This window comes from Oncorhynchus kisutch, linkage group LG16, assembly GCF_002021735.2.
Source record: "Oncorhynchus kisutch isolate 150728-3 linkage group LG16, Okis_V2, whole genome shotgun sequence".
Classification (NCBI taxonomy): domain Eukaryota; kingdom Metazoa; phylum Chordata; class Actinopteri; order Salmoniformes; family Salmonidae; genus Oncorhynchus; species Oncorhynchus kisutch.
The window spans coordinates 975,726-988,835 of NC_034189.2; the positions used below are offsets into that span (position 1 = coordinate 975,726).

General features: G+C 47.8%; 1 protein-coding gene across 3 annotated transcripts in view; it reads left to right on the forward strand.

Moving 5' to 3' along the window:
* The window catches only part of LOC109886097 (disks large homolog 4), a 132,150-nt gene that overhangs the window by 70,214 nt on the left and 48,826 nt on the right, over nucleotides 1-13,110 (forward strand). The gene's annotated exons all lie outside the window — the stretch shown is intronic.

The window sequence follows — 13,110 nt, forward strand, 5'->3', positions numbered from 1 at the left end:
ATTCGTTCCAGTCACAGGCAGCAGAGTACTGGAACGAAAGGCGGCCAAATGAGGTGTTGGCTTTAGGGATGATCAGTGAGATACACCTGCTGGAGCGCGTGCTACGGATGGGTGTTGCCATCGTGACCAGTGAGCTGAGATAAGGCGGAGCTTTACCTAGCATGGACTTGTAGATGACCTGGAGCCAGTGGGTCTGGCGACGAATATGTAGCGAGGGCCAGCCGACTAGAGCATACAAGTCGCAGTGGTGGGTGGTATAAGGTGCTTTAGTGACGAAACGGATGGCACTGTGATAGACTGCATCCAGTTTGCTGAGTAGAGTGTTGGAAGCCATTTTGTAGATGACATCGCCGAAGTCGAGGATCGGTAGGATAGTCAGTTTTACTAGGGTAAGCTTGGCGGCGTGAGTGAAGGAGGCTTTGTTGCGGAATAGAAAGCCGACTCTTGATTTGATTTTCGATTGGAGATGTTTGATATGAGTCTGGAAGGAGAGTTTGCAGTCTAGCCAGACACCTAGGTACTTATAGACGTCCACATATTCTAGGTCGGAACCATCCAGGGTGGTGATGCTAGTCGGGCATGCGGGTGCAGGCAGCGACCGGTTGAAAAGCATGCATTTGGTTTTACTAGCGTTTAAGAGCAGTTGGAGGCCACGGAAGGAGTGTTGTATGGCATTGAAGCTTGTTTGGAGGTTAGATAGCACAGTGTCCAAAGACGGGCCGAAGGTATGTAGAATGGTGTCGTCTGCGTAGAGGTGGATCAGGGAATCGCCCGCAGCAAGAGCAACATCATTGATATACACAGAGAAAAGAGTCGGCCCGAGAATTGAACCCTGTGGCACCCCCATAGAGACTGCCAGAGGACCAGACAGCATGCCCTCCGATTTGACGCACTGAACTCTGTCTGCAAAGTAATTGGTGAACCAGGCAAGGCAGTCATCCGAAAAACCGAGGCTCCTGAGTCTGCCGATAAGAATATGGTGATTGACAGAGTCGAAAGCCTTGGCAAGGTCGATGAAGACGGCTGCACAGTACTGTCTTTTATCGATGGCGGTTATGATATCGTTGAGTACCTTGAGTGTGGCTGAGGTGCACCCATGACCGGCTCGGAAACCAGATTGCACAGCGGAGAAGGTGCGGTGGGATTCGAGATGGTCAGTGACCTGTTTGTTGACTTGGCTTTCGAAGACCTTAGATAGGCAGGGCAGGATGGATATAGGTCTGTAACAGTTTGGGTCCAGGGTGTCTCCCCCTTTGAAGAGGGGGATGACTGCGGCAGCTTTCCAATCCTTGGGGATCTCAGACGATATGAAAGAGAGGTTGAACAGGCTGGTAATAGGGGTTGCGACAATGGTGGCAGATAGTTTCAGAAATAGAGGGTCCAGATTGTCAAGCCCAGCTGATTTGTATGGGTCCAGGTTTTGCAGCTCTTTCAGAACATCTGCTATCTGGATTTGGTTAAAGGAGAACCTGGAGAGGCTTGGGCGAGGAGCTGCGGGGGGGGCGGAGCTGTTGGCCGAGGTTGAAGTAGCCAGGCGGAAGGCATGGCCAGCCGTTGAGAAATGCTTATTGAAGTTTTCGATAATCATGGATTTATCAGTGGTGACCGTGTTACCTAGCCTCAGTGCAGTGGGCAGCTGGGAGGAGGTGCTCTTGTTCTCCATGGACTTCACGGTGTCCCAGAACTTTTTGGAGTTGGAGCTACAGGATGCAAACTTCTGCCTGAAGAAGCTGGCCTTAGCTTTCCTGACTGACTGCGTGTATTGGTTCCGGACTTCCCTGAACAGTTGCATATCACGGGGACTATTCGATGCTATTGCAGTCCGCCACAGGATGTTTTTGTGCTGGTCGAGGGCAGTCAGGTCTGGGGTGAACCAAGGGCTGTATCTGTTCTTAGTTCTGCATTTTTTGAACGGAGCATGCTTATCTAAAATGGTGAGGAAGTTACTTTTAAAGAATGACCAGGCATCCTCAACTGACGGGATGAGGTCAATGTCCTTCCAGGATACCCGGGCCAGGTCGATTAGAAAGGCCTGCTCACAGAAGTGTTTTAGGGAGCGTTTGACAGTGATGAGGGGTGGTCGTTTGACTGCGGCTCCGTAGCGGATACAGGCAATGAGGCAGTGATCGCTGAGATCCTGGTTGAAGACAGCGGAGGTGTATTTGGAGGGCCAGTTGGTCAGGATGACGTCTATGAGGGTGCCCTTGTTTACAGAGTTAGGGTTGTACCTGGTGGGTTCCTTGATGATTTGTGTGAGATTGAGGGCATCTAGCTTAGATTGTAGGACTGGCGAGGTGTTAAGCATATCCCGGTTTAGGTCACCTAACAGAACAAACTCTGAAGCTAGATGGGGGGCGATCAATTCACAAATGGTGTCCAGGGCACAGCTGGGAGCTGAGGGGGGTCGGTAGCAGGCGGCAACCGTGAGAGACTTATTTCTGGAGAGAGTAATTTTCAAAATTAGTAGTTCGAACTGTTTGGGTATGGACCTGGAAAGTATGACATTACTTTGCAGGCTATCTCTGCAGTAAACTGCAACTCCGCCCCCTTTGGCAGTTCTATCTTGACGGAAGATGTTATAGTTGGGTATGGAAATCTCTGAATTTTTGGTGGCCTTCCTGAGCCAGGATTCAGACACAGCAAGGACATCAGGGTTAGCAGAGTGTGCTAAAGCAGTGAGTAAAACAAACTTAGGGAGGAGGCTTCTGATGTTGACATGCATGAAACCAAGGCTTTTTCGATCACAGAAGTCAACAAATGAGGGTGCCTGGGGACATGCAGGGCCTGGGTTTACCTCCACATCACCCGCGGAACAGAGAAGGAGTAGTATGAGGGTGCGGCTAAAGGCTATCAAAACTGGTCGCCTAGAGCGTTGGGGACAGAGAATAAGAGGAGCAGGTTTCTGGGCATGGTAGAATATATTCAGGGCATAATGCGCAGACAGGGGTATGGTGGGGTGCGGGTACAGCGGAGGTAAGCCCAGGCACTGGGTGATGATGAGGGAGGTTGTATCTCTGGACATGCTGGTAGTAATGGGTGAGGTCACCGCATGTGTGGGAGGTGGGACAAAGGAGTTATCAGGGGCGTGAAGAGTGGAACTAGGGGCTCCATTGTGAACTAAAACAATGATAACTAACCTGAACAACAGTATACAAGGCATATTGACATTTGAGAGAGACATACAGCGAGGCATACAGTAATCACAGGTGTTGAATTGGGAAAGCTAGCTAAAACAGTAGGTGAGACAACAGCTAATCAGCTAGCACAACAACAGCAGGTAAAATGGCGTAGACTAGGCAACGGGGCCAACAGATAGAACAAACAAGCAGAATGGAGTACCGTGATTAATGGACAGTCCAGCGTGCATCAGCTATGTAGCCAAGAGATCAGTGTCCAGGGGGCAGCGGTGGATGGGGCAGGGAAGCTGGCCTGGCGAGTGTTATCCAGGTAAAAAAAAAACTAACAATGACTAAATAGCTTGTAGCTAGTTAGCTGGTTAGCTTCTGGAGGTTCTTGAGTGTGTTCTAAAAATAAATAAAAAAATAATAGCGATTCCGTATCACATTGGGTGAGGCAGGTTTCCGGAAGGTATAAACAAATTAAAAGTCAAAAGAGATAGAAAGTAAATATGGGTCCGGTGAGCGTTTGAGACGCGGCGATTCAGGCGGTTAGCAGGCCTGTGCTAACAAGCTAACAGTTTGTAGGCCCGGGCTAGACAAGGTAGCAGTTAGCGGGCCGGAGCTGGACAAGCTAGCAGTTAGCAGGCCGAATTAGCAAGCAGGGAGATAGCGAGGGCTAGAGAGTTAGCCTTTGGGGGACGTCGCGATGGGGTGAGTCTGTTTATTCCTCTTCATGCGATGACATCGGTAGACCGGTCGTGGGCCCGGGTATTGTAGCTCAGGAGTATGCTACGGTGGTAGCGCAGGTGCTACGGCCGGGCTAGCTTCAAGCTAAGTGGGTGGAAACACTAGCCAGGAGTAATCCGAGGTTGCGGTTTAGCTAGATAGCTAGTTGCTGAAAAATCCAGCTGAAAGATGTTCCGTTTGCGGTGGGAATCCGGGGATGAAAAATAAATAGGTCCGTTGTGCTCTGGTTAAAGTCGCGTTGTACGAACAGGCGAGAGCTTTCCGAACTACAGGTTAGCTGATGACCGGTTAGCTGGAGACCGCTAGCATACCCGCTGGTTAGCTGGCTAGCTTCAGTTGAGGGGTCCCGAGTTAGGGTTAGGGGTTAGGGATAGGGGTTAGGGTTGGGGTAAGGGATTGGGGTAAGGGTAAGGGTTAGGGGTTAGGGGTTGGGGTTAGGGGTTAGGGGTTGGGTTTAGGGGTTAGGGTTAGGGGTTAGGGTTGAGGTTAAGGGTTAGGGTTAAGTGTTAGGGGTTTGGGGGGATTAGGGGTTTAGGGTTAGGGGTTAGGGTTAGGACTCCTAGACCCACTAACATGTCAAATCAAATTGATGTGCAGAATAATGTGCAGAATAAAACAGGTGTAGACCTCACAGTGAAATGCTGACTGACCAGCCCTTAACCGACAGGTGTAGACCTCACAGTGAAATGATGACTGACCAGTCCTTAACCAACAGGTGTAGACCTCACAGTGAAATATTGACTGACCAGCCCTTAACCAACAGGTGTAGACCTCACAGTGAAATGCTGACTGACCAGCCCTTAACCAACAGGTGTAGACCTCACAGTGAAATGCTGACTGACCAGCCCTTAACCAACAGGTGTAGACCTCACAGTGAAATGCTGACTGACCAGCCCTTAACCAACAGGTGTAGACCTCACAGTGAAATGCTGACTGACCAGCCCTAAACCAACAGGTGTAGACCTCACAGTGAAATGCTGACTGACCAGCCCTTAACCAACAGGTGTAGACCTCACAGTGAAATGCTGACTGACCAGCCCTTAACCAACAGGTGTAGACCTCACAGTGAAATGCTGACTGACCAGCCCTTAACCAACAGGTGTAGACCTCACAGTGAAATGCTGACTGACCAGCCCTTAACCAACAGGTGTAGACCTCACAGTGAAATGCTGACTGACCAGCCCTTAACCAACAGGTGTAGACCTCACAGTGAAATGCTGACTGACCAGCCCTTAACCAACAGGTGTAGACCTCACAGTGAAATGCTGACTGACCAGCCCTTAACCAACAGGTGTAGACCTCACAGTGAAATGCTGACTGACCAGCCCTTAACCAACAGGTGTAGACCTCACAGTGAAATGCTGACTGACCAGCCCTTAACCAACAGGTGTAGACCTCACAGTGAAATGCTGACTGACCAGCCCTTAACCAACAGGTGTAGACCTCACAGTGAAATGCTGACTGACCAACAATGCAGTTTTAACTCTTGTTTTTCTTAAGAAAATATATATATATAATATATTAATATAATATAATATAATATAATATATTCTAAATAAACTAAAGTAAAAACAGTAAGACAATAAAATATCAATATGTACATGGGGCTATATACAGGGTATTACGTATTACTGTATACAGGGTGTTACGGTACAGAGTCAATGTGGAGGCTATATACAGGGTGTTACGGTACAGAGTCAATGTGGAGGCTATATACAGGGTGTTACGGTACAGAGTCAATGTGGAGGCTATATACAGGGTATTACGGTACAGAGTCAATGTGGAGGCTGTATACAGGGTGTTACGGTACAGAGTCAATGTGGAGGCTGTATACAGGGGGTTACGGTACAGAGTCAATGTGGAGGCTATATACAGGGTATTACGGTACTGAGTCAATGTGGAGGCTATATACAGGGTATTACGGTACTGAGTCAATGTGGAGGCTATATACAGGGTATTACGGTACTGAGTCAATGTGGAGGCTATATACAGGGTATTACGGTACAGAGTCAATGTGGAGGCTATATACAGGGTATTACGGTACAGAGTCAATGTGGAGGCTATATACAGGGTGTTACGGTACAGAGTCAATGTGGAGGCTATATACAGGGTGTTACGGTACAGAGTCAATGTGGAGGCTATATACAGGGTATTACGGTACAGAGTCAATGTGGAGGCTATATACAGGGTATTACGGTACAGAGTCAATGTGGAGACTATATACAGGGTATTACTATATAGAGGGGGGTACTGGTACAGAGTCAATGTGGAGGCTATATACAAGGGTTACTGGTACGTATTACGGTACAGAGTCAATGTGGAGGCTATATAGAGGGGGTACTGGTACAGAGTCAATGTGGAGGCTATATACAGGGGGTACTGGTACGTATTACGGTACAGAGTCAATGTGGAGGCTATATACAGGGTATTACGGTACTGAGTCAATGTGGAGGCTATATACAGGGTATTACGGTACAGAGTCAATGTGGAGGCTATATACAGGGTATTACGGTACAGAGTCAATGTGGAGGCTATATACAGGGTGTTACGGTACAGAGTCAATGTGGAGGCTATATACAGGGTGTTACGGTACAGAGTCAATGTGGAGGCTATATACAGGGTATTACGGTACAGAGTCAATGTGGAGGCTATATACAGGGTATTACGGTACAGAGTCAATGTGGAGACTATATACAGGGTATTACTATATAGAGGGGGTACTGGTACAGAGTCAATGTGGAGGCTATATACAAGGGGGTACTGGTACGTATTACGGTACAGAGTCAATGTGGAGGCTATATAGAGGGGGTACTGGTACAGAGTCAATGTGGAGGCTATATACAGGGGGTACTGGTACGTATTACGGTACAGAGTCAATGTGGAGGCTATATAGAGGGGGTACTGGTACAGAGTCAATGTGGAGGCTATATAGAGGGGGTACCGGTACAGAGTCAATGTGGAGGCTATATACAGGGTGTTATGGTACAGAGTCATGTGGAGGCTATATACAGGGGGTACTGGTACAGAGTCAATGTGGAGGCTATATACAGGGTGTTACGGTGCAGAGTCAATGTGGAGGCTATATACAGGGTATTACGGTACATAGTCAATGTGGAGGCTATATACATGGTGTTACGGTATAGAGTCAATGTGGAGGCTATATACAGGGTGTTACGGTACTGAGTCAATGTGGAGGCTATATAGAGGGGGTACTGGTACAGAGTCAATGTGGAGGCTATATAGAGGGGGTACCGGTACAGAGTCAATGTGGAGGCTATATAGAGGGGGTACTGGTACAGAGTCAATGTGGAGGCTATATACAGGGTGTTACGGTACAGAGTCAATGTGGAGGCTATATACAGGGGGTACTGGTACAGAGTCAATGTGGAGGCTATATGCAGGGTGTTACGGTACAGAGTCAATGTGGAGGCTATATACAGGGTATTACGGTACAGAGTCAATGTGGAGGCTATATACAGGGTGTTACGGTACAGAGTCAATGTGGAGGCTATATACAGGGTGTTACGGTACAGAGTCAATGTGGAGGCTATATACAGGGTATTACGGTACAGAGTCAATGTGGAGGCTATATACAGGGTGTTACGGTACAGAGTCAATGTGGAGGCTATATACAGGGTATTAAGGTACAGAGTCAATGTGGAGGCTATATACAGGGTATTACGGTACAGAGTCAATGTGGAGGCTATATACAGGGTGTTACGGTACAGAGTCAATGTGGAGGCTATATACAGGGTATTACGGTACAGAGTCAATGTGGAGGCTATATACAGGGTATTACGGTACATAGTCAATGTGGAGGCTATATACATGGTGTTACGGTATAGAGTCAATGTGGAGGCTATATACAGGGTGTTACGGTACAGAGTCAATGTGGAGGCTATATACAGGGGGTACTGGTACAGAGTCATTGTGGAGGCTATATACAGGGGGTATTGGTACAGAGTCAATGTGGAGGCTATATACAGGGGGTACTGGTACAGAGTCAATGTGGAGGCTATATACAGGGGGTACCGGTACAGAGTCAATGTGGAGGCTATATACAGGGTGTTACGGTACAGAGTCAATGTGGAGGCTATATACAGGGGGTACTGGTACAGAGTCAATGTGGAGGCTATATACAGGGTATTACGGTACAGAGTCAATGTGAAGGCTATATACAGGGTATTACGGTACAGAGTAAATGTGGAGGCTATATACAGGGTATTACGGTACAGAGTCAATGTGGAGGCCATATACAGGGGGTACCGGTACAGAGTCAATGTGGAGGCTATATACAGGGGGTACCGGTACAGAGTCAACGTGGAGGCTATATACAGGGGGTACCGGTACAGAGTCAATGTGGAGGCTATATACAGGGGGTACCGGTACAGAGTCCATGTGGAGGCTACATGTGGAGGCTATATACAGGGGTACCGGTACAGAGTCAATGTGGAGGCTATATACAGGAGGTACCGGTACAGAGTCTATGTGGAGGCTATATACAGGGGGTACCGGTACAGAGTCAATGTGGAGGCTATATACAGGGTATTACGGTACAGAGTCAATGTGGAGGCTATATACAGGGTGTTACGGTACAGAGTCAATGTGGAGGCTATATACAGGGTATTACGGTACAGAGTCAATGTGGAGACTATATACAGGGTATTACGGTACATAGTCAATGTGGAGGCTATATACATGGTGTTACGGTATAGAGTCAATGTGGAGGCTATATACAGGGTGTTACGGTACAGAGTCAATGTGGAGGCTATATACAGGGGGTACTGGTACAGAGTCATTGTGGAGGCTATATACAGGGGGTATTGGTACAGAGTCAATGTGGAGGCTATATACAGGGGGTACTGGTACAGAGTCAATGTGGAGGCTATATACAGGGGGTACCGGTACAGAGTCAATGTGGAGGCTATATACAGGGTGTTACGGTACAGAGTCAATGTGGAGGCTATATACAGGGGGTACTGGTACAGAGTCAATGTGGAGGCTATATACAGGGTATTACGGTACAGAGTCAATGTGAAGGCTATATACAGGGTATTACGGTACAGAGTAAATGTGGAGGCTATATACAGGGTATTACGGTACAGAGTCAATGTGGAGGCCATATACAGGGGGTACCGGTACAGAGTCAATGTGGAGGCTATATACAGGGGGTACCGGTACAGAGTCAACGTGGAGGCTATATACAGGGGGGTACCGGTACAGAGTCAATGTGGAGGCTATATACAGGGGGTACCGGTACAGAGTCCATGTGGAGGCTACATGTGGAGGCTATATACAGGGGGTACCGGTACAGAGTCAATGTGGAGGCTATATACAGGAGGTACCGGTAAAGAGTCTATGTGGAGGCTATATACAGGGGGTACCGGTACAGAGTCAATGTGGAGGCTATATACAGGGGGTATTGGTACAGAGTCAATGTGGAGGCTATATACAGGGGGTACTGGTACAGAGTCAATGTGGAGGCTGTATACAGGGGGTACTGGTACAGATTCAATGTGGAGGCTATGTACAAGGGGGTACCGGTACAGAGTCAATGTGAAGGCTATATACAGGGGGTACCGGTACAGAGTCAATGTGGAGGCTATATACAGGGGGTACTGGTACGTATTACGGTACAGAGTCAATGTGGAGGCTATATAGAGGGGGTACTGGTACAGAGTCAATGTGGAGGCTATATAGAGGGGGGTACCGGTACAGAGTCAATGCGGAGGCTATATAGAGGGGGTACTGGTACAGAGTCAATGTGGAGGCTATATACAGGGTGTTACGGTACAGAGTCAATGTGGAGGCTATATACAGGGGGTACTGGTACAGAGTCAATGTGGAGGCTATATACAGGGTGTTACGGTACAGAGTCAATGTGGAGGCTATATACAGGGTATTACGGTACAGAGTCAATGTGGAGGCTATATACAGGGGTGTTACGGTACAGATCAATGTGGAGGCTATATACAGGGTGTTACGGTACAGAGTCAATGTGGAGGCTATATACAGGGTATTACGGTACAGAGTCAATGTGGAGGCTATATACAGGGTATTAAGGTACAGAGTCAATGTGGAGGCTATATACAGGGTATTACGGTACATAGTCAATGTGGAGGCTATATACATGGTGTTACGGTATAGAGTCAATGTGGAGGCTATATACAGGGTGTTACGGTACAGAGTCAATGTGGAGGCTATATACAGGGGTACCGGTACAGAGTCAATGTGGAGGCTATATACAGGGGGTACCGGTACAGAGTCAATGTGGAGGCTATATACAGGGGGTACCGGTACAGAGTCAATGTGGAGGCTATATAGAGGGGTACCGGTACAGAGTCAATGTGGAGGCTATATAGAGGGGGGTACCGGTACAGAGTCAATGTGGAGGCTATATACAGGGGGTACTGGTACGTATTACGGTACAGAGTCAATGTGGAGGCTATATACAGGGGGTACTGGTACAGAGTCATTGTGGAGGCTATATACAGGGGGTACTGGTACAGAGTCATTGTGGAGGCTATATACAGGGTATTATGGTACAGAGTCAATGTGGAGGCTATATACAGGGTGTTACGGTACAGAGTCAATGTGGAGGCTATATACAGGGTATTACGGTACAGAGTCAATGTGGAGGCTATATACAGGGTGTTACGGTACAGAGTCAATGTGGAGGCTATATACAGGGGGTACTGGTACAGAGTCAATGTGGAGGCTATATACAGGGTATTATGGTACAGAGTCAATGTGGAGGCTATATACAGGGTGTTACGGTACAGAGTCAATGTGGAGGCTATATACAGGGTATTACAGTACAGAGTCAATGTGGAGGCTATATACAGGGTGTTACGGTACAGAGTCAAGTGTGGAGGCTATATACAGGGTATTACGGTACAGAGTCAATGTGGAGGCTATATACAGGGTGTTACGGTACAGAGTCAATGTGGAGGCTATATACAGGGTATTACGGTACAGAGTCAATGTGGAGGCTATATACAGGGTGTTACGGTACAGAGTCAATGTGGAGGCTATATACAGGGTGTTACGGTACAGAGTCAATGTGGAGGCTATATACAGGGGTATTATGGTACAGAGTCAATGTGGAGGCTATATACAGGGTGTTACGGTACAGAGTCAATGTGGAGGCTATATACAGGGTATTACAGTACAGAGTCAATGTGGAGGCTATATACAGGGTGTTACGGTACAGAGTCAATGTGGAGGCTATATACAGGGGGTACTGGTACAGAGTCAATGTGGAGGCTATATACAGGGTGTTACGGTACAGAGTCAATGTGGAGGCTATATACAGGGTATTACGGTACAGAGTCAATGTGGAGGCTATATACAGGGTGTTACGGTACAGAGTCAATGTGGAGGCTATATACAGGGTGTTACGGTACAGAGTCAATGTGGAGGCTATATACAGGGTATTACGGTACAGAGTCAATGTGGAGGCTATATACAGGGTATTAAGGTACAGAGTCAATGTGGAGGCTATATACAGGGTATTACGGTACATAGTCAATGTGGAGGCTATATACATGGTGTTACGGTATAGAGTCAATGTGGAGGCTATATACAGGGTGTTACGGTACAGGAGTCAATGTGGAGGCTATATACAGGGGTACCGGTACAGAGTCAATGTGGAGGCTATATACAGGGGGTACCGGTACAGAGTCAATGTGGAGGCTATATACAGGGGGTACCGGTACAGAGTCAATGTGGAGGCTATATAGAGGGGGTACCGGTACAGAGTCAATGTGGAGGCTATATAGAGGGGGTACCGGTACAGAGTCAATGTGGAGGCTATATACAGGGGGTACTGGTACGTATTACGGTACAGAGTCAATGTGGAGGCTATATACAGGGGGTACTGGTACAGAGTCATTGTGGAGGCTATATACAGGGGGTACTGGTACAGAGTCATTGTGGAGGCTATATACAGGGTATTATGGTACAGAGTCAATGTGGAGGCTATATACAGGGTGTTACGGTACAGAGTCATGTGGAGGCTATATACAGGGTATTACGGTACAGAGTCAATGTGGAGGCTATATACAGGGTGTTACGGTACAGAGTCAATGTGGAGGCTATATACAGGGGGTACTGGTACAGAGTCAATGTGGAGGCTATATACAGGGTATTATGGTACAGAGTCAATTGTGGAGGCTATATACAGGGTGTTACGGTACAGAGTCAATGTGGAGGCTATATACAGGGTATTACAGTACAGAGTCAATGTGGAGGCTATATACAGGGTTGTTACGGTACAGAGTCAATGTGGAGGCTATATACAGGGTATTACGGTACAGAGTCATGTGGAGCTATATACAGGGGGTACCGGTACAGAGTCAATGTGGAGGCTATATACAGGGGGTACCGTTACAGAGTCAACGTGGAGGCTATATAAACAGGGGTACCGGTACAGAGTCAATGTGGAGGCTATATACAGGGGGTACCGGTACAGATTCATGTGGAGGCTATATACAGGGGGTACCGGTACAGAGTCAATGTGGAGGCTATATACAGGGGGTACCGGTACAGAGTCAATGTTGAGGCTATATACAGGGGGGGTACTGGTACAGAATCAATGTGGAGGCTATATACAGGGGTACCGGTACAGAGTCAATGTGGAGGCTATATACAGGGGGTACCGGTACAACAGTCAATGTGGAGGTATATACAGGGGTACCGTACAGAGTCAATGTGGAGGCTATATACAGGGGTACCGTACAGAGTCAATGTGGAGGCTATATACAGGGGGTACCGGTACAGAGTCAATGTGGAGGCTATATACAGGGGTACCGGTACAGAGTCAATGTGGAGGCTATATACAGGGGGTACCGGTACAGAGTTCAATGTGGAGGCTATATACAGGGGTACCGTACAGAGTCAATGTGGAGGCTATATACAGGGGTACCGGTACAGAGTCAATGTTGAGGCTATATACAGGGGGTACCGGTACAGAATCAATGTGGAGGCTATATACAGGGACCAGTACAGAGTCAATGTGGAGGCTATATACAGGGGTACCGGTACAGTCAATGTGGAGGCTATATACAGGGGGTACCGGTACAGAGTCAATGTGGAGGCTATATACAGGGGGTACCAGTACAGAGTCAATGTGGAGGCTATATACGGGGGGTACCGGTACAGAGCCAATGTAGAGGGATATATACAGGGGGTACCGGTACAGAGTCAATGTGGCTATATACAGGGGGTACCGGTACAGAGTCAA